Genomic DNA, 23,731 nt, shown 5'->3' with positions numbered 1-23,731 from the left:
CTGACTCAGTGGAGATGACTTGTCCTCAGTGCCTTTAGTGCAGTCTTCTTTATCTGTGCTGGAACGTTGAACAAAAAAGGATTCCCCATCACTTAACAAGAATACCTACATTTTATTTAACAAGTACTTATAAAAGTAGATTACATTTTTGAGTGGTTTACAAATAATAATTGTAGAGGAATACATCAGTTGTCTTCAACTCTAAGGTTTTAGTTCATATATACCTTGCTATTTGATTTACTCTTCATTTTACATTCAAAGTTTTGCTTCTGTTACCATGAAAATTCTCTGAATTTTATTTAATATTAAGATGAACTGTCTATTGTTAACATGACTCAGATTTTTCATTTTTTAATTGTATCAGAGAGTATCTAAGGAAACTGATCTGTAATTTAAGAATAAAAATATCAAGGTGCTGCTGAAATTTGAACTCAGGATCTCCTGTTTACTAGACAGGCACTTTAACCAGCTAAGCCACAGCACCTGCTTGACAAACGTCACTGGAATAGTTAGCTGAATGGAGTGAAATAGAAATTATTATTTTTTTCATTTTCTTTTCTAAGTTCCCACAACTCTCTTCTTAAACACTATAGGTGAGAACACTACATTTATTTAAAAATTCTTCCTTAAGAGGTGGGTTACCGTTCTTTTAGAATATTGAATTATGTCTTGTGAGTGAAATGCATTACAAAAATTCAACTCTAAATTGAATTTTCTTCTCTTTCCTCTTTGTTATAATTCTCATTTCCCTTATTCATTCATTGCATTGCTTTGAAATTCTGCAAAATACCAAGTGCTTTTTTCATTATGAGATGAAGCATTCTAAAGTGAACAGGACACTACTCTTGTTTTGAAACTGTATTTAATATTTACTTGAAAAAATTCAATTGTATAAATTTGGAGCAGAACTGAGGTGCAGCTGAGATTTGAACTCAGGTTTCACTGTTTACGAGACAGGCACTTTAACCACTAAGCCACAGCACCACTTATTCCTAAAATAATTGAATAAAAGACTTAGTTGCCATTATTGCTTTTCAATACCTTCTGTAGAATCTTTTTTTATCTGTGTTATTACGTTAAACATAAAAGAATTCCCCATCACTTAAGAAGAGTACCTAAGATTTAGTTAAAAAGTATTCATAAAAGTAGACTACATTTTTCAGTGGCTCACAAATTATTATTGTAGAGGATTGTATCACTTTTCTTCTTCAACTCTAGCACTTTATTTTATATTTATCTTCCTCTTTGATATACCCTTCATTTTACATTCACAGTCTTGCTTCTGTCATCTCGAAAATACTCTGAATTTTATTTAGTATTAAGATGAACTGTTCAATAGTAAGTTGACTCAAATTTTTCATTTTAACATTATATCAAAGGATCATCTAATGAAAATAATCTGTTATTTAACTATGAAAAAGAGCATGGTGTTGTGGAGATTTGAACTCAGGATCTCCTGTTTATTAGACGGGCAGTAAAATCAACTAAGCCAGAGAACTTTCATGACAAAGTTTACTGCAATTGCTAGTAGAATGGAGTGCAGTAGAAATCTGTTTTTTTTAATTTTATTTTCTAAGTTGATACAACTCTGTTGTCAAACTCTATAGGTGAGAAGATCAAATTTATTTAAGAATACTTCCTTAATGAGTGACTTACCCTACTTATAGAAGATTGAATTATGTGTTGTGAGTAAAATGCATTGGTTAAATTGAACTCTTAATTTATTTGTCGTCTCTTTCCTTTTCTTTGACATTCTCTTTTCCCCTATTCATTTATGGTATTACTTTCGAATTCTGCAAAACACCAAGTGTTTGTTTCATTTGGAGATCAAGCATTCTAAAGTCAACAGAACACTACTCTTGTTTTTAAGCTTTATTGAACGTTTACTTGAAGAAATTGAATTTTAAAAGTTTGGACAAAATCTAAATTGTTGCTGGAATTTAAACACAGGACATCCTAGTTATGAGACAGGAGCTTTGACCACTAAACAACAGCACCTACTTATCTTACAAATATTGAATAACTGACTTAGTGGAGATGACTTGTCCTCAGTGCCTTTAGTGCAGTCTTCTTTATCTGTGGTGAAACGTTGAACAAAAAAGGATTCCCCATCACTTAACAAGAATACCTACATTTTAGTTAACAAGTACTTATAAAAGTAGATTACATTTTTGAGTGGTTTACAAATAATAATTGTAGAGGAATACATCAGTTGTCTTCAACTCTAAGGTTTTAGTTCATATATACCTTGCTATTTGATTTACTCTTCATTTTACATTCAAAGTTTTGCTTCTGTTACCATGAAAATTCTCTGAATTTTATTTAATATTAAGATGAACTGTCTATTAGTAAGATGACTTAGATTTTTCATTTTTTAATTGTATCAGAGAGTATCTAAGGAAACTGATCTGTAATTTAAGAATAAAAATATCAAGGTGCTGCTGAGATTTGAACTCAGGATCTCCTGTTTACTAGACAGGCGCTTTAACCAGCTAAGCCACAGCACCTGCTTGACAAACGTCACTGGAATAGTTAGCTGAATGGATTGAAATAGAAATCATTTTTTTTTCATTTTCTTTTCTAAGTTCCCACAACTCTCTTCTTAAACACTATAGGTGAGAACACTACATTTATTTAAAAATTCTTCCTTAAGAGGTGGGTTACCGTTCTTTTAGAATATTGAATTATGTCTTGTGAGTGAAATGCATTACAAAAATTCAACTCTAAATTGAATTTTCTTCTCTTTCCTCTTTGTTATAATTCTCATTTCCCTTATTCATTCATTGCATTGCTTTGAAATTCTGCAAAATACCAAGTGCTTTTTTCATTATGAGATAAAGCATTCTAAAGTGAACAGGACACTACTCTTGTTTTGAAACTGTATTTAATATTTACTTGAAAAAATTCAATTCTATAAGTTTGGAGCAAAACTGAGGTGTTACTGAGATTTGAACTCAGGATTTCCTGTTTACGAGACTGGCGCTTTAACCACTAAGCCAAGCCACCTCTTACTCTTAAAATGATTGAATAACTGTCTTAGCTGCCATTATTGCTTTTTAATACCTTCTGTGGAGTCTTTTTTTATCTGTGTTATTACGTTAAACATAAAAGAATTCCTCATCACTTAAGAAGAGTACCAAAGATTTAGTTAAAAAGTATTCATAAAAGTAGACTACATTTTTCAGTGGCTCACAAATTATTATTGTAGAGGATTGTATCACTTTTCTTCTTCAACTCTAGCACTTTATTTTATATATATCTTCCTCTTTGATATACCCTTCATTTTACATTCACAGTCTTGCTTCTGTCATCTCGAAAATACTCGGAATTGTATTTAGTATTAAGATGAACTGTTCAATAGTAAGTTACTCAAATTTTTCATTTTAACATTATATCAAAGGATCATCTAATGAAAATAATCTGTTATTTAACTATGAAAAAGAGCACGGTGTTGTGGAGATTTGAACTCAGGATCTCCTGTTTATTAGACTGGCAGTAAAGTCAACTGAGCGAGAGAACTTTCATGACAAAGTTTACTGCAATTGCTAGTAGAATGGAGTGCAGTAGAAATCTGGTTTTTTAATTTTATTTTCTAAGTTGATACAACTCTGTTGTCTAACTCTATAGGTGAGAAGATCAAATTTATTTAAGAATACTTCCTTAATGAGTGACTTACCCTACTTATAGAAGATTGAATTATGTGTTGTGAGTAAAATGCATTGGTTAAATTGAACTCTTAATTTATTTGTCGTCTCTTTCCTTTTCTTTGACATTCTCTTTTCCCCTATTCATTTATGGTATTACTTTCGAATTCTGCAAAACACCAAGTGTTTGTTTCATTTGGAGATCAAGCATTCTAAAGTCAACAGAACACTACTCTTGTTTTTAAGCTTTATTGAACGTTTACTTGAAGAAATTGAATTTTAAAAGTTTGGACAAAATCTAAATTGTTGCTGGAATTTAAACACAGGACATCCTAGTTATGAGACAGGAGCTTTGACCACTAAACAACAGCACCTACTTATCTTACAAATATTGAATAACTGACTTAGTGGAGATGACTTGTCCTCAGTGCCTTTAGTGCAGTCTTCTTTATCTGTGGTGAAACGTTGAACAAAAAAGGATTCCCCATCACTTAACAAGAATACCTACATTTTAGTTAACAAGTACTTATAAAAGTAGATTACATTTTTGAGTGGTTTACAAATAATAATTGTAGAGGAATACATCAGTTGTCTTCAACTCTAAGGTTTTAGTTCATATATACCTTGCTATTTGATTTACTCTTCATTTTACATTCAAAGTTTTGCTTCTGTTACCATGAAAATTCTCTGAATTTTATTTAATATTAAGATGAACTGTCTATTAGTAAGATGACTTAGATTTTTCATTTTTTAATTGTATCAGAGAGTATCTAAGGAAACTGATCTGTAATTTAAGAATAAAAATATCAAGGTGCTGCTGAGATTTGAACTCAGGATCTCCTGTTTACTAGACAGGCGCTTTAACCAGCTAAGCCACAGCACCTGCTTGACAAACATCACTGGAATAGTTAGCTGAATGGATTGAAATAGAAATCATTTTTTTTTCATTTTCTTTTCTAAGTTCCCACAACTCTCTTCTTAAACACTATAGGTGAGAACACTACATTTATTTAAAAATTCTTCCTTAAGAGGTGGGTTACCGTTCTTTTAGAATATTGAATTATGTCTTGTGAGTGAAATGCATTACAAAAATTCAACTCTAAATTGAATTTTCTTCTCTTTCCTCTTTGTTATAATTCTCATTTCCCTTATTCATTCATTGCATTGCTTTGAAATTCTGCAAAATACCAAGTGCTTTTTTCATTATGAGATAAAGCATTCTAAAGTGAACAGGACACTACTCTTGTTTTGAAACTGTATTTAATATTTACTTGAAAAAATTCAATTCTATAAGTTTGGAGCAAAACTGAGGTGTTACTGAGATTTGAACTCAGGATTTCCTGTTTACGAGACTGGCGCTTTAACCACTAAGCCAAGCCACCTCTTACTCTTAAAATGATTGAATAACTGTCTTAGCTGCCATTATTGCTTTTTAATACCTTCTGTGGAGTCTTTTTTTATCTGTGTTATTACGTTAAACATAAAAGAATTCCTCATCACTTAAGAAGAGTACCAAAGATTTAGTTAAAAAGTATTCATAAAAGTAGACTACATTTTTCAGTGGCTCACAAATTATTATTGTAGAGGATTGTATCACTTTTCTTCTTCAACTCTAGCACTTTATTTTATATATATCTTCCTCTTTGATATACCCTTCATTTTACATTCACAGTCTTGCTTCTGTCATCTCGAAAATACTCGGAATTGTATTTAGTATTAAGATGAACTGTTCAATAGTAAGTTACTCAAATTTTTCATTTTAACATTATATCAAAGGATCATCTAATGAAAATAATCTGTTATTTAACTATGAAAAAGAGCACGGTGTTGTGGAGATTTGAACTCAGGATCTCCTGCTTTTTAGACAGGAAATATAAGCAACTAAGCCAGAGAACTTTCATGACAAAGATTACTGCAATTGCTAGTAGAATGGAGTGCAGTAGAAATCTGTTTTTTTTTTATTTTATTTTCTAAGTTGATACAACTCTGTTGTTAAACTCTATAGGTGAGAAGATCAAATTTATTTAAGAATACTTCCTTAATGAGTGACTTACCCTACTTATAGAAGATTGAATTATGTGTTGTGAGTAAAATGCATTGGTTAAATTGAACTCTTAATTTATTTGTCGTCTCTTTCCTTTTCTTTGACATTCTCTTTTCCCCTATTCATTTATGGTATTACTTTCGAATTCTGCAAAACACCAAGTGTTTGTTTCATTTGGAGATCAAGCATTCTAAAGTCAACAGAACACTACTCTTGTTTTTAAGCTTTATTGAACGTTTACTTGAAGAAATTGAATTTTAAAAGTTTGGACAAAATCTAAATTGTTGCTGGAATTTAAACACAGGACATCCTAGTTATGAGACAGGAGCTTTGACCACTAAACAACAGCACCTACTTATCTTACAAATATTGAATAACTGACTTAGTGGAGATGACTTGTCCTCAGTGCCTTTAGTGCAGTCTTCTTTATCTGTGGTGAAACGTTGAACAAAAAAGGATTCCCCATCACTTAACAAGAATACCTACATTTTAGTTAACAAGTACTTATAAAAGTAGATTACATTTTTGAGTGGTTTACAAATAATAATTGTAGAGGAATACATCAGTTGTCTTCAACTCTAAGGTTTTAGTTCATATATACCTTGCTATTTGATTTACTCTTCATTTTACATTCAAAGTTTTGCTTCTGTTACCATGAAAATTCTCTGAATTTTATTTAATATTAAGATGAACTGTCTATTAGTAAGATGACTTAGATTTTTCATTTTTTAATTGTATCAGAGAGTATCTAAGGAAACTGATGTGTAATTTATGAATAAAAATATCAAGGTGCTGCTGAGATTTGAACTGAGGATCTCCTGTTTACTAGACAGGCGCTTTAACCAGCTAAGCCACATCACCTGCTTGACAAATGTCACTGGAATAGTTAGCTGAATGGAGTGAAATAGAAATCGTTTTTTTTTTCATTTTCTTTTCTAAGTTCCCACAACTCTCTTCTGAAACACAATAGGGGAGGACACTAAATTTATTTAAAAATTCTTCCTTAAGAGGTGGCTTACCGTTCTTTTAGAATATTGAATTATGTCTTGTGAGTGAAATGCATTACAAAAATTCAACTCTAAATTGAATTTTCTTCTCTTTCCTCTTTGTTATAATTCTCATTTCCCTTATTCATTCATTGCATTGCTTTGAAATTCTGCAAAATACCAAGATCTTTTTTCATTATGAGATGAAGCATTCTAAAGTGAACAGGACACTACTCTTGTTTTGAAACTGTATTTAATATTTACTAGATAAAAATTCAATTCTATACGTTTGGAGCAAAACTGAGGTGCTGCTGAGATTTGAACTCAGGATTTCCTGTTTACGAGACAGGCGCTTTAACGACTAAGCCACAGCACCTCTTACTCTTAAAATGATTGAATAACTGACTTAGTTGCCATTATTGCTTTTCAATACCTTCTGTGGAGTCTTTTTTTATCTGTGTTATTACGTTAAACATAAAAGAATTCCCCATCACTTAAGAAGAGTACCTAAGATTTAGTTAAAAAGTATTCATAAAAGTAGACTACATTTTTCAGTGGCTCACAAATTATTATTGTAGAGGATTGTATCACTTTTCTTCTTAAACTCTAGCACTTTATTTTATATTTATCTTCCTCTTTGATATACCCTTCATTTTACATTCACAGTCTTGCTTCTGTCATCTCGAAAATACTCGGAATTGTATTTAGTATTAAGATGAACTGTTCAATAGTAAGTTACTCAAATTTTTCATTTTAACATTATATCAAAGGATCATCTAATGAAAATAATCTGTTATTTAACTACGAAAAAGAGCACGGTGTTGTGGAGATTTGAACTCAGGATCTCCTGTTTATTAGACGGGCAGTAAAAGCACCTAAGCCAGCGAACTTTCATGACAAAGTTCACTGCAATTGCTAGTAGAATGGAGTGCAGTAGAAATCTGTTTTTTTTTATTTTATTTTCTAAGTTGATACAACTCTGTTGTCAAACTCTATAGGTGAGAAGATCAAATTTATTTAAGAATACTTCCTTAATGAGTGACTTACCCTACTTATAGAAGATTGAATTATGTGTTGTGAGTAAAATGCATTGGTTAAATTGAACTCTTAATTTATTTGTCGTCTCTTTCCTTTTCTTTGACATTCTCTTTTCCCCTATTCATTTATGGTATTACTTTCGAATTCTGCAAAACACCAAGTGTTTGTTTCATTTGGAGATCAAGCATTCTAAAGTCAACAGAACACTACTCTTGTTTTTAAGCTTTATTGAACGTTTACTTGAAGAAATTGAATTTTAAAAGTTTGGACAAAATCTAAATTGTTGCTGGAATTTAAACACAGGACATCCTAGTTATGAGACAGGAGCTTTGACCACTAAACAACAGCACCTACTTATCTTACAAATATTGAATAACTGACTTAGTGGAGATGACTTGTCCTCAGTGCCTTTAGTGCAGTCTTCTTTATCTGTGGTGAAACGTTGAACAAAAAAGGATTCCCCATCACTTAACAAGAATACCTACATTTTAGTTAACAAGTACTTATAAAAGTAGATTACATTTTTGAGTGGTTTACAAATAATAATTGTAGAGGAATACATCAGTTGTCTTCAACTCTAAGGTTTTAGTTCATATATACCTTGCTATTTGATTTACTCTTCATTTTACATTCAAAGTTTTGCTTCTGTTACCATGAAAATTCTCTGAATTTTATTTAATATTAAGATGAACTGTCTATTAGTAAGATGACTTAGATTTTTCATTTTTTAATTGTATCAGAGAGTATCTAAGGAAACTGATCTGTAATTTAAGAATAAAAATATCAAGGTGCTGCTGAGATTTGTACTGAGGATCTCCTGTTTACTAGACAGGCGCTTTAACCAGCTAAGCCACATCACCTGCTTGACAAATGTCACTGGAATAGTTAGCTGAATGGAGTGAAATAGAAATCGTTTTTTTTTTCATTTTCTTTTCTAAGTTCCCACAACTCTCTTCTGAAACACAATAGGTGAGAACACTAAATTTATTTAAAAATTCTTCCTTAAGAGGTGGCTTACCGTTCTTTTAGAATATTGAATTATGTCTTGTGAGTGAAATGCATTACAAAAATTCAACTCTAAATTGAATTTTCTTCTCTTTCCTCTTTGTTATAATTCTCATTTCCCTTATTCATTCATTGCATTGCTTTGAAATTCTGCAAAATACCAAGATCTTTTTTCATTATGAGATGAAGCATTCTAAAGTGAACAGGACACTACTCTTGTTTTGAAACTGTATTTAATATTTACTAGATAAAAATTCAATTCTATACGTTTGGAGCAAAACTGAGGTGCTGCTGAGATTTGAACTCAGGATTTCCTGTTTACGAGACAGGCGCTTTAACCACTAAGCCACAGCACCTCTTACTCTTAAAATGATTGAATAACTGACTTAGTTGACATTATTGCTTTTCAATACCTTCTGTGGAGTCTTTTTTTATCTGTGTTATTACGTTAAACATAAAAGAATTCCCCATCACTTAAGAAGAGTGCCTAAGATTTAGTTAAAAAGTATTCATAAAAGTAGACTACATTTTTCAGTGGCTCACAAATTATTATTGTAGAGGATTGTATCACTTTTCTTCTTCAATTCTAGCACTTTATTTTATATTTATCTTCCTCTTTGATATACCCTTCATTTTACATTCACAGTCTTGCTTCTGTCATCTCGAAAATACTCGGAATTGTATTTAGTATTAAGATGAACTGTTCAATAGTAAGTTACTCAAATTTTTCATTTTAACATTATATCAAAGGATCATCTAATGAAAATAATCTGTTATTTAACTACGAAAAAGAGCACGGTGTTGTGGAGATTTGAACTCAGGATCTCCTGTTTATTAGACGGGCAGTAAAAGCACCTAAGCCAGCGAACTTTCATGACAAAGTTAACTGCAATTGCTAGTAGAATGGAGTGCAGTAGAAATCTGTTTTTTTTTATTTTATTTTCTAAGTTGATACAACTCTGTTGTCAAACTCTATAGGTGAGAAGATCAAATTTATTTAAGAATACTTCCTTAATGAGTGACTTACCCTACTTATAGAAGATTGAATTATGTGTTGTGAGTAAAATGCATTGGTTAAATTGAACTCTTAATTTATTTGTCGTCTCTTTCCTTTTCTTTGACATTCTCTTTTCCCCTATTCATTTATGGTATTACTTTCGAATTCTGCAAAACACCAAGTGTTTGTTTCATTTGGAGATCAAGCATTCTAAAGTCAACAGAACACTACTCTTGTTTTTAAACTTTTTTGAACCTTTACTTGAAGAAATTGAATTTTAAAAGTTTGGACTAAATCTAAATTGTTGCTGGAATTTAAACACAGGACATCCTAGTTATGAGACAGGAGCTTTGACCACTAAACAACAGCACCTACTTATCTTACAAATATTGAATAACTGATTTAGTGGAGATGACTTGTCCTCAGTGCCTTTAGTGCAGTCTTCTTTATCTGTGGTGAAACGTTGAACAAAAAAGGATTCCCCATCACTTAACAAGAATACCTACAATTTAGTTAACAAGTACTTATAAAAGTAGATTACATTTTTGAGTGGTTTACAAATAATAATTGTAGAGGAATACATCAGTTGTCTTCAACTCTAAGGTTTTAGTTCATATATACCTTGCTATTTGATTTACTCTTCATTTTACATTCAAAGTTTTGCTTCTGTTACCATGAAAATTCTCTGAATTTTATTTAATATTAAGATGAACTGTCTATTAGTAACATGACTCAGATTTTTCATTTTTTAATTGTATCAGAGAGTATCTAAGGAAACTGATCTGTAATTTAAGAATAAAAATAGCAAGGTGCTGCTGAGATTTGAACTCAGGATCTCCTGTTTACTAGACAGGCGCTTTAACCAGCTAAGCCACAGCACCTGCTTGACAAATGTCACTGGAATAGTTAGCTGAATGGAGTGAAATAGAAATCATTTTTTTTTCATTTTCTTTTCTAAGTTCCAACATATCTCTTCTTAAACACTATAGGTGAGAACACTAAATTTATTTAAAAATTCTTCCTTAAGAGGTGGCTTACCGTTCTTTTAGAATATTGAATTATGTCTTGTGAGTGAAATGCATTACAAAAATTCAACTCTAAATTGAATTTTCTTCTCTTTCCTCTTTGTTATAATTCTCATTTCCCTTATTCATTCATTGCATTGCTTTGAAATTCTGCAAAATACCAAGATCTTTTTTCATTATGAGATGAAGCATTCTAAAGTGAACAGGACACTACTCTTGTTTTGAAACTGTATTTAATATTTACTAGATAAAAATTCAATTCTATACGTTTGGAGCAAAACTGAGGTGCTGCTGAGATTTGAACTCAGGATTTCCTGTTTACGAGACAGGCGCTTTAACCACTAAGCCACAGCACCTCTTACTCTTAAAATGATTGAATAACTGACTTAGTTGACATTATTGCTTTTCAATACCTTCTGTGGAGTCTTTTTTTATCTGTGTTATTACGTTAAACATAAAAGAATTCCCCATCACTTAAGAAGAGTACCTAAGATTTAGTTAAAAAGTATTCATAAAAGTAGACTACATTTTTCAGTGGCTCACAAATTATTATTGTAGAGGATTGTATCACTTTTCTTCTTCAATTCTAGCACTTTATTTTATATTTATCTTCCTCTTTGATATACCCTTCATTTTACATTCACAGTCTTGCTTCTGTCATCTCGAAAATACTCGGAATTGTATTTAGTATTAAGATGAACTGTTCAATAGTAAGTTACTCAAATTTTTCATTTTAACATTATATCAAAGGATCATCTAATGAAAATAATCTGTTATTTAACTACGAAAAAGAGCACGGTGTTGTGGAGATTTGAACTCAGGATCTCCTGTTTATTAGACGGGCAGTAAAAGCACCTAAGCCAGCGAACTTTCATGACAAAGTTAACTGCAATTGCTAGTAGAATGGAGTGCAGTCGAAATCTGTTTTTTTTTATTTTATTTTCTAAGTTGATACAACTCTGTTGTCAAACTCTATAGGTGAGAAGATCAAATTTATTTAAGAATACTTCCTTAATGAGTGACTTACCCTACTTATAGAAGATTGAATTATGTGTTGTGAGTAAAATGCATTGGTTAAATTGAACTCTTAATTTATTTGTCGTCTCTTTCCTTTTCTTTGACATTCTCTTTTCCCCTATTCATTTATGGTATTACTTTCTAATTCTGCAAAACACCAAGTGTTTGTTTCATTTGGAGATCAAGCATTCTAAAGTCAACAGAACACTACTCTTGTTTTTAAACTTTTTTGAACCTTTACTTGAAGAAATTGAATTTTAAAAGTTTGGACTAAATCTAAATTGTTGCTGGAATTTAAACACAGGACATCCTAGTTATGAGACAGGAGCTTTGACCACTAAACAACAGCACCTACTTATCTTACAAATATTGAATAACTGATTTAGTGGAGATGACTTGTCCTCAGTGCCTTTAGTGCAGTCTTCTTTATCTGTGGTGAAACGTTGAACAAAAAAGGATTCCCCATCACTTAACAAGAATACCTACAATTTAGTTAACAAGTACTTATAAAAGTAGATTACATTTTTGAGTGGTTTACAAATAATAATTGTAGAGGAATACATCAGTTGTCTTCAACTCTAAGGTTTTAGTTCATATATACCTTGCTATTTGATTTACTCTTCATTTTACATTCAAAGTTTTGCTTCTGTTACCATGAAAATTCTCTGAATTTTATTTAATATTAAGATGAACTGTCTATTAGTAACATGACTCAGATTTTTCATTTTTTAATTGTATCAGAGAGTATCTAAGGAAACTGATCTGTAATTTAAGAATAAAAATAGCAAGGTGCTGCTGAGATTTGAACTCAGGATCTCCTGTTTACTAGACAGGCGCTTTAACCAGCTAAGCCACAGCACCTGCTTGACAAATGTCACTGGAATAGTTAGCTGAATGGAGTGAAATAGAAATCATTTTTTTTTCATTTTCTTTTCTAAGTTCCAACATATCTCTTCTTAAACACTATAGGTGAGAACACTAAATTTATTTAAAAATTCTTCCTTAAGAGGTGGCTTACCGTTCTTTTAGAATATTGAATTATGTCTTGTGAGTGAAATGCATTACAAAAATTCAACTCTAAATTGAATTTTCTTCTCTTTCCTCTTTGTTATAATTCTCATTTCCCTTATTCATTCATTGCATTGCTTTGAAATTCTGCAAAATACCAAGATCTTTTTTCATTATGAGATGAAGCATTCTAAAGTGAACAGGACACTACTCTTGTTTTGAAACTGTATTTAATATTTACTAGATAAAAATTCAATTCTATACGTTTGGAGCAAAACTGAGGTGCTGCTGAGATTTGAACTCAGGATTTCCTGTTTACGAGACAGGCGCTTTAACCACTAAGCCACAGCACCTCTTACTCTTAAAATGATTGAATAACTGACTTAGTTGACATTATTGCTTTTCAATACCTTCTGTGGAGTCTTTTTTTATCTGTGTTATTACGTTAAACATAAAAGAATTCCCCATCACTTAAGAAGAGTACCTAAGATTTAGTTAAAAAGTATTCATAAAAGTAGACTACATTTTTCAGTGGCTCACAAATTATTATTGTAGAGGATTGTATCACTTTTCTTCTTCAATTCTAGCACTTTATTTTATATTTATCTTCCTCTTTGATATACCCTTCATTTTACATTCACAGTCTTGCTTCTGTCATCTCGAAAATACTCGGAATTGTATTTAGTATTAAGATGAACTGTTCAATAGTAAGTTACTCAAATTTTTCATTTTAACATTATATCAAAGGATCATCTAATGAAAATAATCTGTTATTTAACTACGAAAAAGAGCACGGTGTTGTGGAGATTTGAACTCAGGATCTCCTGTTTATTAGACGGGCAGTAAAAGCACCTAAGCCAGCGAACTTTCATGACAAAGTTAACTGCAATTGCTAGTAGAATGGAGTGCAGTAGAAATCTGTTTTTTTTTATTTTATTTTCTAAGTTGATACAACTCTGTTGTCAAACTCTATAGGTGAGAAGATCAAATTTATTTAAGAATACTTCCTTAATGAGTGACTTACCCTACTTATAGAAGATTGAATTATGTGTTGTGAGTAAAATGCATTGGTTAAATTGAACTCTTAATTTATTTGTCGTCTCTTTCCTTTTCTTTGACATTCTCTTTTCCCCTATTCATTTATGGTATTACTTTCGAATTCTGCAAAACACCAAGTGTTTGTTTCATTTGGAGATCAAGCATTCTAAAGTCAACAGAACACTACTCTTGTTTTTAAACTTTTTTGAACCTTTACTTGAAGAAATTGAATTTTAAAAGTTTGGACTAAATCTAAATTGTTGCTGGAATTTAAACACAGGACATCCTAGTTATGAGACAGGAGCTTTGACCACTAAACAACAGCACCTACTTATCTTACAAATATTGAATAACTGATTTAGTGGAGATGACTTGTCCTCAGTGCCTTTAGTGCAGTCTTCTTTATCTGTGGTGAAACGTTGAACAAAAAAGGATTCCCCATCACTTAACAAGAATACCTACAATTTAGTTAACAAGTACTTATAAAAGTAGATTACATTTTTGAGTGGTTTACAAATAATAATTGTAGAGGAATACATCAGTTGTCTTCAACTCTAAGGTTTTAGTTCATATATACCTTGCTATTTGATTTACTCTTCATTTTACATTCAAAGTTTTGCTTCTGTTACCATGAAAATTCTCTGAATTTTATTTAATATTAAGATGAACTGTCTATTAGTAACATGACTCAGATTTTTCATTTTTTGATTGTATAAGAGAGTATCTAAGGAAACTGATCTGTAATTTAAGGATAAAAATAGCAAGGTGCTGCTGAGATTTGAACCGAGGATCTCTGTTTACTAGACAGGCGCTTTAACCAGCTAAGCCACATCACCTGCTTGACAAATGTCACTGGAATAGTTAGCTGAATGGAGTGAAATAGAAATCGTTTTTTTTTTCATTTTCTTTTCTAAGTTCCCACAACTCTCTTCTGAAACACAATAGGTGAGAACACTAAATTTATTTAAAAATTCTTCCTTAAGAGGTGGCTTACCGTTCTTTTAGAATATTAAATTATGTCTTGTGAGTGGAATGCATTACAAAAATTCAACTCTAAATTGAATTTTCTTCTCTTTCCTCTTTGTTATAATTCTCATTTCCCTTATTCATTCATTGCATTGCTTTGCAATTCTGCAAAATACCAAGTGCTTTTTTCATTATGAGATGAAGCATTCTAAAGTGAACAGGACACTACTCTTGTTTTGAAACTGTATTTAATATTTACTTGAAAAAATTCAATTCTATACGTTTGGAGCAAAACTGAGGTGCTGCTGAGATTTGAACTCAGGATTTCCTGTTTACGAGACAGGCGCTTTAACCACTAAGCCACAGCACCTCTTACTCTTAAAATGATTGAATAACTGACTTAGTTGCCATTATTGCTTTTCAATACCTTCTGTGGAGTCTTTTTTTATCTGTGTTATTACGTTAAACATAAAAGAATTCCCCATCACTTAAGAAGAGTACCTAAGATTTAGTTAAAAAGTATTCATAAAAGTAGACTACATTTTTCAGTGGTTCACAAATTATTATTGTAGAGGATTGTATCACTTTTCTTCTTCAACTCTAGCACTTTATTTTATATTTATCTTCCTCTTTGATATACCTTCATTTTACATTCACAGTCTTGCTTCTGTCATCTCGAAAATACTCGGAATTGTATTTAGTATTAAGATGAACTGTTCAATAGTAAGTTACTCAAATTTTTCATTTTAACATTATATCAAACGATCATCTAATGAAAATAATCTGTTATTTAACTACGAAAAAGAGCACGGTGTTGTGGAGATTTGAACTCAGGATCTCCTGTTTATTAGACGGGCAGTAAAAGCACCTAAGCCAGCGAACTTTCATGACAAAGTTCACTGCAATTGCTAGTAGAATGGAGTGCAGTAGAAATCTGTTTTTTTTTATTTTATTTTCTAAGGTGATACAACTCTGTTGTCAAACTCTATAGGTGAGAAGATCAAATTTATTTAAGAATACTTCCTTAATGAGTGACTTACCCTACTTATAGAAGATTGAATTATGTGTTGTGAGTAAAATGCATTGGTTAAATTGAACTCTTAATTTATTTGTCGTCTCTTTCCTTTTCTTTGACATTCTCTTTTCCCCTATTCATTTATGGTATTACTTTCGAATTCTGCAAAACACCAAGTGTGTGTTTCATTTGGAGATCAAGCATTCTAAAGTCAACAGAACACTACTCTTGTTTTTAAACTTTTTTGAACCTTTACTTGAAGAAATTGAATTTTAAAAGTTTGGACTAAATCTAAATTGTTGCTGGAATTTAAACACAGGACATCCTAGTTATGAGACAGGAGCTTTGACCACTAAACAACAGCACCTACTTATCTTACAAATATTGAATAACTGACTCAGTGGAGATGACTTGTCCTCAGTGCCTTTAGTGCAGTCTTCTTTATCTGTGCTGGAACGTTGAACAAAAAAGGATTCCCCATCACTTAACAAGAATACCTACATTTTATTTAACAAGTACTTATAAAAGTAGATTACATTTTTGAGTGGTTTACAAATAATAATTGTAGAGGAATACATCAGTTGTCTTCAACTCTAAGGTTTTAGTTCATATATACCTTGCTATTTGATTTACTCTTCATTTTACATTCAAAGTTTTGCTTCTGTTACCATGAAAATTCTCTGAATTTTATTTAATATTAAGATGAACTGTCTATTGTTAACATGACTCAGATTTTTCATTTTTTAATTGTATCAGAGAGTATCTAAGGAAACTGATCTGTAATTTAAGAATAAAAATATCAAGGTGCTGCTGAGATTTGAACTCAGGATCTCCTGTTTACTAGACAGGCACTTTAACCAGCTAAGCCACAGCACCTGCTTGACAAACGTCACTGGAATAGTTAGCTGAATGGAGTGAAATAGAAATTATTATTTTTTTCATTTTCTTTTCTAAGTTCCCACAACTCTCTTCTTAAACACTATAGGTGAGAACACTACATTTATTTAAAAATTCTTCCTTAAGAGGTGGGTTACCGTTCTTTTAGAATATTGAATTATGTCTTGTGAGTGAAATGCATTACAAAAATTCAACTCTAAATTGAATTTTCTTCTCTTTCCTCTTTGTTATAATTCTCATTTCCCTTATTCATTCATTGCATTGCTTTGAAATTCTGCAAAATACCAAGTGCTTTTTTCATTATGAGATGAAGCATTCTAAAGTGAACAGGACACTACTCTTGTTTTGAAACTGTATTTAATATTTACTTGAAAAAATTCAATTCTATAAATTTGGAGCAGAACTGAGGTGCGGCTGAGATTTGAACTCAGGTTTCACTGCTTACGAGACAGGCACTTTAACCACAAAGCCACAGCACCGCTTATTCCTAAAATAATTGAATAAAAGACTTAGTTGCCATTATTGCTTTTCAATACCTTCTGTAGAATCTTTTTTTATCTGTGTTATTACGTTAAACATAAAAGAATTCCCCATCACTTAAGAAGAGTACCTAAGATTTAGTTAAAAAGTATTCATAAAAGTAGACTACATTTTTCAGTGGCTCACAAATTATTATTGTAGAGGATTGTATCAATTTTCTTCTTCAACTCTAGCACTTTATTTTATATTTATCTTCCTCTTTGATATACCCTTCATTTTACATTCACAGTCTTGCTTCTGTCATCTCGAAAATACTCGGAATTTTATTTAGTATTAAGATGAACTGTTCAATAGTAAGTTACTCAAATTTTTCATTTTAACATTATATCAAAGGATCATCTAATGAAAATAATCTGTTATTTAACTATGAAAAAGAGCATGGTGTTGTGGAGATTTGAACTCAGGATCTCCTGTTTATTAGACGGGCAGTAAAATCAACTAAGCCAGAGAACTTTCATGACAAAGTTTACTGCAATTGCTAGTAGAATGGAGTGCAGTAGAAATCTGTTTTTTAAAATTGTATTTTCTAAGTTGATACAACTCTGTTGTCAAACTCTATAGGTGAGAAGATCAAATTTATTTAAGAATACTTCCTTAATGAGTGACTTACCCTACTCATAGAAGATTGAATTATGTGTTGTGAATAAAATGCATTGGTTAAATTGAACTCTTAATTTATTTGTCGTCTCTTTCCTTTTCTTTGACATTCTCTTTTCCCCTATTCATTTATGGTATTACTTTCGAATTCTGCAAAACACCAAGAGTTTGTTTCATTTGGAGATCAAGCATTCTAAAGTCAACAGAACACTACTCTTGTTTTTAAACTTTATTGAACGTTTACTTGAAGAAATTGAATTTTAAAAGTTTGGACTAAATCTAAATTGTTGCTGGAATTTAAACACAGGACATCCTAGTTATGAGACAGGAGCTTTGACCACTAAACAACAGCACCTACTTATCTTACAAATATTGAATAACTGACTTAGTGGAGATGACTTGTCCTCAGTGCCTTTAGTGCAGTCTTCTTTATCTGTGGTGAAACGTTGAACAAAAAAGGATTCCCCATCACTTAACAAGAATACCTACATTTTAGTTAACAAGTACTTATAAAAGTAGATTACATTTTTGAGTGGTTTACAAATAATAATTGTAGAGGAATACATCAGTTGTCTTCAACTCTAAGGTTTTAGTTCATATATACCTTGCTATTTGATTTACTCTTCATTTTACATTCAAAGTTTTGCTTCTGTTACCATGAAAATTCTCTGAATTTTATTTAATATTAAGATGAACTGTCTATTAGTAAGATGACTTAGATTTTTCATTTTTTAATTGTATCAGAGAGTATCTAAGGAAACTGATCTGTAATTTAAGAATAAAAATATCAAGGTGCTGCTGAGATTTGAACTCAGGATCTCCTGTTTACTAGACAGGCGCTTTAACCAGCTAAGCCACAGCACCTGCTTGACAAACGTCACTGGAATAGTTAGCTGAATGGAGTGAAATACAAATCATTTTTTTTTCATTTTCTTTTCTAAGTTCCCACAACTCTCTTCTTAAACACTATAGGTGAGAACACTAAATTTATTTAAAAATTCTTCCTTAAGAGGTGGGTTACCGTTCTTTTAGAATATTGAATTATGTCTTGTGAGTGAAATGCATTACAAAAATTCAACTCTAAATTGAATTTTCTTCTCTTTCCTCTTTGTTATAATTCTCATTTCCCTTATTCATTCATTGCATTGCTTTGAAATTCTGCAAAATACCAAGTGCTTTTTTCATTATGAGATAAAGCATTCTAAAGTGAACAGGACACTACTCTTGTTTTGAAACTGTATTTAATATTTACTTGAAAAAATTCAATTCTATAAGTTTGGAGCAAAACTGAGGTGTTACTGAGATTTGAACTCAGGATTTCCTGTTTACGAGACTGGCGCTTTAACCACTAAGCCAAGGCACCTCTTACACTTAAAATGATTGAATAACTGACTTAGCTGCAATTATTGCTTTTCAATACCTTCTGTGGAGTCTTTTTTTATCTGTGTTATTACGTTAAACATAAAAGAATTCCTCATCACTTAAGAAGAGTACCTAAGATTTAGTTAAAAAGTATTCATAAAAGTAGACTACATTTTTCAGTGGCTCAGAAATTATTATTGTAGAGGATTGTATCACTTTTCTTCTTCAACTCTAGCACTTTATTTTATATATATCTTCCTCTTTGATATACCCTTAATTTTACATTCACAGTCTTGCTTCTGTCATCTCGAAAATACTCGGAATTGTATTTAGTATTAAGATGAACTGTTCAATAGTAAGTTACTCAAATTTTTCATTTTAACATTATATCAAAGGATCATCTAATGAAAATAATCTGTTATTTAACTATGAAAAAGAGCACGGTGTTGTGGAGATTTGAACTCAGGATCTCCTGCTTTTTAGACAGGAAGTCAAAGCAACTAAGCCAGAGAACTTTCATGACAAAGATTACTGCAATTGCTAGTAGAATGGAGTGCAGTAGAAATCTGTTTTTTTTTTATTTTATTTTCTAAGTTGATACAACTCTGTTGTTAAACTCTATAGGTGAGAAGATCAAATTTATTTAAGAATACTTCCTTAATGAGTGACTTACCCTACTTATAGAAGATTGAATTATGTGTTGTGAGTAAAATGCATTGGTTAAATTGAACTCTTAATTTATTTGTCGTCTCTTTCCTTTTCTTTAACATTCTCTTTTCCCCTATTCATTTATGGTATTACTTTCGAATTCTGCAAAACACCAAGTGTTTGTTTCATTTGGAGATCAAGCATTCTAAAGTCAACAGAACACTACTCTTGTTTTTAAGCTTTATTGAACGTTTACTTGAAGAAATTGAATTTTAAAAGTTTGGACAAAATCTAAATTGTTGCTGGAATTTAAACACAGGACATCCTAGTTATGAGACAGGAGCTTTGACCACTAAACAACAGCACCTACTTATCTTACAAATATTGAATAACTGACTTAGTGGAGATGACTTGTCCTCAGTGCCTTTAGTGCAGTCTTCTTTATCTGTGGTGAAACGTTGAACAAAAAAGGATTCCCCATCACTTAACAAGAATACCTACATTTTAGTTAACAAGTACTTATAAAAGTAGATTACATTTTTGAGTGGTTTACAAATAATAATTGTAGAGAAATACATCAGTTGTCTTCAACTCTAAGGTTTTAGTTCATATATACCTTGCTATTTGATTTACTCTTCATTTTACATTCAAAGTTTTGCTTCTGTTACCATGAAAATTCTCTGAATTTTATTTAATATTAAGATGAACTGTCTATTAGTAAGATGACTTAGATTTTTCATTTTTTAATTGTATCAGAGAGTATCTAAGGAAACTGATCTGTAATTTAAGAATAAAAATATCAAGGTGCTGCTGAGATTTGAACTGAGGATCTCCTGTTTACTAGACAGGCGCTTTAACCAGCTAAGCCACATCACCTGCTTGACAAATGTCACTGGAATAGTTAGCTGAATGGAGTGAAATAGAAATCGTTTTTTTTTTCATTTTCTTTTCTAAGTTCCCACAACTCTCTTCTGAAACACAATAGGTGAGGACACTAAATTTATTTAAAAATTCTTGCTTAAGAGGTGGCTTACCGTTCTTTTAGAATATTGAATTATGTCTTGTGAGTGAAATGCATTACAAAAATTCAACTCTAAATTGAATTTTCTTCTCTTTCCTCTTTGTTATAATTCTCATTTCCCTTATTCATTCATTGCATTGCTTTGAAATTCAGCAAAATACCAAGATCTTTTTTCATTATAAGATGAAGCATTCTAAAGTGAACAGGACACTACTCTTGTTTTGAAACTGTATTTAATATTTACTAGATAAAAATTCAATTCTATACGTTTGGAGCAAAACTGAGGTGCTGCTGAGATTTGAACTCAGGATTTCCTGTTTACGAGACAGGCGCTTTAACCACTAAGCCACAGCACCTCTTACTCTTAAAATGATTGAATAACTGACTTAGTTGCCATTATTGCTTTTCAATACCTTCTGTGGAGTCTTTTTTTATCTGTGTTATTACGTTAAACATAAAAGAATTCCCCATCACTTAAGAAGAGTACCTAAGATTTAGTTAAAAAGTATTCATAAAAGTAGACTACATTTTTCAGTGGCTCACAAATTATTATTGTAGAGGATTGTATCACTTTTCTTCTTCAACTCTAGCACTTTATTTTATATTTATCTTCCTCTTTGATATACCCTTCATTTTACATTCACAGTCTTGCTTCTGTCATCTCGAAAATACTTGGAATTGTATTTAGTATTAAGATGAACTGTTCAATAGTAAGTTACTCAAATTTTTCATTTTAACATTATATCAAAGGATCATCTAATGAAAATAATCGGTTATTTAACTACGAAAAAGAGCACGGTGTTGTGGAGATTTGAACTCAGGATCTCCTGTTTATTAGACGGGCAGTAAAAGCACCTAAGCCAGCGAACTTTCATGACAAAGTTCACTGCAATTGCTAGTAGAATGGAGTGCAGTAGAAATCTGTTTTTTTTTATTTTATTTTCTAAGTTGATACAACTCTGTTGTCAAACTCTATAGGTGAGAAGATCAAATTTATTTAAGAATACTTCCTTAATGAGTGACTTACCCTACTTATAGAAGATTGAATTATGTGTTGTGAGTAAAATGCATTGGTTAAATTGAACTCTTAATTTATTTGTCGTCTCTTTCCTTTTCTTTGACATTCTCTTTTCCCCTATTCATTTATGGTATTACTTTCGAATTCAACAAAACACCAAGTGTTTGTTTCATTTGGAGATCAAGCATTCTAAAGTCAACAGAACACTACTCTTGTTTTTAAACTTTTTTGAACCTTTACTTGAAGAAATTGAATTTTAAAAGTTTGGACTAAATCTAAATTGTTGCTGGAATTTAAACACAGGACATCCTAGTTATGAGACAGGAGCTTTGACCACTAAACAACAGCACCTACTTATCTTACAAATATTGAATAACTGATTTAGTGGAGATGACTTGTCCTCAGTGCCTTTAGTGCTGTCTTCTTTATCTGTGGTGAAACGTTGAACAAAAAAGGATTCCCCATCACTTAACAAGAATACCTACAATTTAGTTAACAAGTACTTATAAAAGTAGATTACATTTTTGAGTGGTTTACAAATAATAATTGTAGAGGAATACATCAGTTGTCTTCAACTCTAAGGTTTTAGTTCATATATACCTTGCTATTTGATTTACTCTTCATTTTACATTCAAAGTTTTGCTTCTGTTACCATGAAAATTCTCTGAATTTTATTTAATATTAAGATGAACTGTCTATTAGTAAGATGACTCAGATTTTTCATTTTTTAATTGTATCAGAGAGTATCTAAGGAAACTGATCTGTAATTTAAGAATAAAAATAGCAAGGTGCTGCTGAGATTTGAACTCAGGATCTCCTGTTTACTAGACAGGCGCTTTAACCAGCTAAGCCACAGCACCTGCTTGACAAATGTCACTGGAATAGTTAGCTGAATGGAGTGAAATAGAAATCATTTTTTTTTCATTTTCTTTTCTAAGTTCCAACAACTCTCTTCTTAAACACTATAGGTGAGAACACTAAATTTATTTAAAAATTCTTCCTTAAGAGGTGGCTTACCGTTCTTTTAGAATATTGAATTATGTCTTGTGAGTGAAATGCATTACAAAAATTCAACTCTAAATTGAATTTTCTTCTCTTTCCATCTTTGTTATAATTCTCATTTCCTTTATTCATTCATTGCATTGCTTTGAAATTCTACAAAATACCAAGTGCTTTTTTCATTATGAGATGAAGCATTCTAAAGTGAACAGGACAATACTCTTGTTTTGAAACTGTATTTAATATTTACTTGAAAAAATTCAATTCTATAAGTTTGGAGCAGAACTGAGGTGCTGCTGAGATTTGAACTCAGGTTTCCCTGTTTACAAGAAAGGCGCTTTAACCACTAAGCCACAGCACCGCTTATTCTTAAAATAATTGAATAACAGACTTAGTTGCCATTATTGCTTTTCAATACCTTCTGTAGAATCTTTTTTTACCTGTGTTATTACGTTAAACATAAAAGAATTCCCCATCACTTAAGAAGAGTACCTAAGATTTAGTTAAAAAGTATTCATAAAAGTAGACTACAATTTTCAGTGGCTCACAAATTATTATTGTAGAGGATTGTATCACTTTTCTTCTTCAACTCTAGCACTTTATTTTATATTTATCTTCCTCTTTGATATACCCTTCATTTTACATTCACAGTCTTGCTTCTGTCATCTCGAAAATACTCAGAATTTTATTTAGTATTAAGATGAACTGTTCAATAGTAAGTTACTCAAATTTTTCATTTTAACATTATATCAAAGGATCATCTAATGAAAATAATCTGTTATTTAACTATGAAAAAGAGCACGGTGTTGTGGAGATTTGAACTCAGGATCTCCTGTTTATTAGACGGGCAGTAAAAACAACTAAGC

At 31.2% G+C, this 23,731-nt stretch overlaps 18 non-coding genes across 18 annotated transcripts; all 18 read right to left on the bottom strand.

Moving 5' to 3' along the window:
• Positions 1-410: 410 nt before the first annotated feature.
• On the bottom strand, positions 411-484 carry TRNAT-AGU (transfer RNA threonine (anticodon AGU)). Its single transcript has one exon. It is a non-coding gene; the product is annotated as a tRNA-Thr (tRNA).
• Positions 485-911: 427 nt separating this feature from the next.
• On the bottom strand, positions 912-984 carry TRNAT-CGU (transfer RNA threonine (anticodon CGU)). The gene has a single exon. It is a non-coding gene; the product is annotated as a tRNA-Thr (tRNA).
• A 1,449-nt stretch (positions 985-2,433) lies between these two features.
• Positions 2,434-2,507, bottom strand: TRNAT-AGU (transfer RNA threonine (anticodon AGU)). Its single transcript has one exon. It is a non-coding gene; the product is annotated as a tRNA-Thr (tRNA).
• A 1,946-nt stretch (positions 2,508-4,453) lies between these two features.
• On the bottom strand, positions 4,454-4,527 carry TRNAT-AGU (transfer RNA threonine (anticodon AGU)). Its single transcript has one exon. It is a non-coding gene; the product is annotated as a tRNA-Thr (tRNA).
• Positions 4,528-6,475: 1,948 nt separating this feature from the next.
• Positions 6,476-6,549, bottom strand: TRNAT-AGU (transfer RNA threonine (anticodon AGU)). Its single transcript has one exon. It is a non-coding gene; the product is annotated as a tRNA-Thr (tRNA).
• A 428-nt stretch (positions 6,550-6,977) lies between these two features.
• Positions 6,978-7,050, bottom strand: TRNAT-CGU (transfer RNA threonine (anticodon CGU)). The gene has a single exon. It is a non-coding gene; the product is annotated as a tRNA-Thr (tRNA).
• Positions 7,051-9,000: 1,950 nt separating this feature from the next.
• TRNAT-CGU (transfer RNA threonine (anticodon CGU)) lies at positions 9,001-9,073 on the bottom strand. Its single transcript has one exon. It is a non-coding gene; the product is annotated as a tRNA-Thr (tRNA).
• Positions 9,074-10,521: 1,448 nt separating this feature from the next.
• TRNAT-AGU (transfer RNA threonine (anticodon AGU)) lies at positions 10,522-10,595 on the bottom strand. The gene has a single exon. It is a non-coding gene; the product is annotated as a tRNA-Thr (tRNA).
• A 427-nt stretch (positions 10,596-11,022) lies between these two features.
• On the bottom strand, positions 11,023-11,095 carry TRNAT-CGU (transfer RNA threonine (anticodon CGU)). Its single transcript has one exon. It is a non-coding gene; the product is annotated as a tRNA-Thr (tRNA).
• Positions 11,096-12,543: 1,448 nt separating this feature from the next.
• TRNAT-AGU (transfer RNA threonine (anticodon AGU)) lies at positions 12,544-12,617 on the bottom strand. Its single transcript has one exon. It is a non-coding gene; the product is annotated as a tRNA-Thr (tRNA).
• Positions 12,618-13,044: 427 nt separating this feature from the next.
• On the bottom strand, positions 13,045-13,117 carry TRNAT-CGU (transfer RNA threonine (anticodon CGU)). Its single transcript has one exon. It is a non-coding gene; the product is annotated as a tRNA-Thr (tRNA).
• Positions 13,118-15,065: 1,948 nt separating this feature from the next.
• On the bottom strand, positions 15,066-15,138 carry TRNAT-CGU (transfer RNA threonine (anticodon CGU)). Its single transcript has one exon. It is a non-coding gene; the product is annotated as a tRNA-Thr (tRNA).
• A 1,447-nt stretch (positions 15,139-16,585) lies between these two features.
• Positions 16,586-16,659, bottom strand: TRNAT-AGU (transfer RNA threonine (anticodon AGU)). Its single transcript has one exon. It is a non-coding gene; the product is annotated as a tRNA-Thr (tRNA).
• A 1,948-nt stretch (positions 16,660-18,607) lies between these two features.
• TRNAT-AGU (transfer RNA threonine (anticodon AGU)) lies at positions 18,608-18,681 on the bottom strand. Its single transcript has one exon. It is a non-coding gene; the product is annotated as a tRNA-Thr (tRNA).
• A 1,948-nt stretch (positions 18,682-20,629) lies between these two features.
• TRNAT-AGU (transfer RNA threonine (anticodon AGU)) lies at positions 20,630-20,703 on the bottom strand. Its single transcript has one exon. It is a non-coding gene; the product is annotated as a tRNA-Thr (tRNA).
• A 428-nt stretch (positions 20,704-21,131) lies between these two features.
• On the bottom strand, positions 21,132-21,204 carry TRNAT-CGU (transfer RNA threonine (anticodon CGU)). The gene has a single exon. It is a non-coding gene; the product is annotated as a tRNA-Thr (tRNA).
• Positions 21,205-22,652: 1,448 nt separating this feature from the next.
• On the bottom strand, positions 22,653-22,726 carry TRNAT-AGU (transfer RNA threonine (anticodon AGU)). Its single transcript has one exon. It is a non-coding gene; the product is annotated as a tRNA-Thr (tRNA).
• Positions 22,727-23,153: 427 nt separating this feature from the next.
• On the bottom strand, positions 23,154-23,226 carry TRNAT-UGU (transfer RNA threonine (anticodon UGU)). The gene has a single exon. It is a non-coding gene; the product is annotated as a tRNA-Thr (tRNA).
• Between the last annotated feature and the right edge of the window lie 505 nt (positions 23,227-23,731).

The sequence above is a fragment of the Pleurodeles waltl genome, chromosome 8 (genome assembly GCF_031143425.1).
Source record: "Pleurodeles waltl isolate 20211129_DDA chromosome 8, aPleWal1.hap1.20221129, whole genome shotgun sequence".
NCBI classification, from domain to species: Eukaryota; Metazoa; Chordata; class Amphibia; order Caudata; family Salamandridae; genus Pleurodeles; species Pleurodeles waltl.
Note: the sequence above shows the minus strand (reverse complement) of the source record. Positions and strands in the feature narration are given on the sequence as shown.